We start from the raw sequence: 1933 nt of genomic DNA on the forward strand, positions 1-1933 counted from the left end.
CATTTACACAATGGAATACTATAAAGCTATGAAAAAACAAGGACATCACAAATTTTGCAGGAAAAGGGATGGAACTAGAAAATATCATTCTGAATGAGGTAGCATAGACCCAAAGGGACACATACGGACATACGGTATGTACCCACTGATAAGTGGATATTAGTCAAAAAGAAAAAAGAAAAAGAAACCAGAATACACAGGATACATCCAACAGCCCCTAAGAGGTTAAACAAGAAGAAAGGCCACAGTGGAGCTGCTGAATTGGGGAGACCAGAAGGGGAAATGGCAGTAAGGATATAATGAATAAGAGCTCTGAAAGGATATTTTGTCAATAAACAAATAATTGATGCAAGAAAAAGATGCTTCTCTGATTCTCATCAAGTATCAATGAGGAAATGGACATTAGAATGATAGTAGATTATAAGTACAGTGACTAAAACCAATAAACATAATAACACCAATTATATGCAAGGATATGGAACAGTGTTTCTCTTTAACTAATTTTGTGAATACAAAATGATGAGTCTATTTTAGAGGAGAGTAGGCAGATTTTCTTACAAGTCAAAACATTCTAGCACACATTCCAGCTTTAATGCTACCAAGGAAGATAGAAACCTATGTTCCTATGAAAGCTTAAACACAGACACATATAGCATCTTTTATGCAATAATCACTAAAGTTTAAACCAGCAAAATATGTGCCCCAGTGAGTAAATAATATAAAATAAAGCTAATGCCAAGCTTCATGGACAGACCTATTGGTATTATTTAGCTAAATATACATGGTTTCAAAATTCACTCTAAATTCTTATTTCTCTGTCCATAGGTTGGTGCAGCTCTGGAGCTCAGGAGAGAAATATATTTGTGAAGTGTGTAGCCACAAGCTTTTCTACCAGGCCACTTTGTTCTCAGAATAATGACTCTGAAACTTAATTATTTATGAATAAATGCCTAGTCCATAAGCTTTGGCTTGTTTACAAACTATCTAGTAACTAATATAATATGTTTATTCTAGTCTATGTCTGCCATATGGCTAGTTACCTTTCCTCAGTGTCACTTGTCTGTTTCCTCTAAATCCAGGGTGAAATCTGCTCTTGACTCTTTCTCAGAATTCCTATCTCTTTCTGATTGTTGTCCCACCTTCTAATCCTGCCTCATCTCATTGGCTATCATATTTTTATTGATAGGTGACATTTCCACACTGTGTACAAGAGATTGTTTTTTCAGTAGTGCATGGTAATAATACAAAACTTCACAACCAGTAAATGTCCAGAGAATAAATTTCAATAAGGATGCTCAACCACATGGAGGACTTCTATATCATTTCTCTTTTCCAAGGTTCAAGGACAATTGAGGGTAAGAGGGCAAATGAGAATGGTCTAAGGATTTTTCCCTAATAAATTCATAGCAAATATGATTGCCTGCACAAAATCTTCCTGGTTGATCCAGTCAATACTGCAACATAAAAGGTGGAGTTATTCAGGACCCCAAGATTAACTAATCCTCATGCCCCTACCATCTGTGTGCTAGGATAACTCATCATGCCTGGCTTAAATGACACCTTTTTTTTTAAATGACTTTTTCCCAGCTACAGCTTTTGTTCTTTTTTTTTCCATATTTGAGTTTTTCATTTGGAAGTTATGCTGGTCTAGCAACATGTGGTTGGATGTCTTTCTTGCCTTGCTGGGGAACAGTAGCCAGTTATGACACCTATTCAGCCCCAGAAACTTGGAACAAACAATTGGGTCATCGTTAGTGTGCTTACTGTGTGGTAACAATATAGTATTTGATATACATATTGACTAGGTTTTCTGCCCAAAATATTTATACTAATGATAAGACTATCTGAACATATTCCCTTTCTGACCACTATTTCTGATCCTACATGAGTTAGAGTACAGTGAATGAAGTGAAATAGAAGTATAAACATGTTA

Source organism: Grammomys surdaster, unplaced genomic scaffold (genome assembly GCF_004785775.1).
Source record: "Grammomys surdaster isolate TR1022 unplaced genomic scaffold, NIH_TR_1.0 125749, whole genome shotgun sequence".
NCBI classification, from domain to species: Eukaryota; Metazoa; Chordata; class Mammalia; order Rodentia; family Muridae; genus Grammomys; species Grammomys surdaster.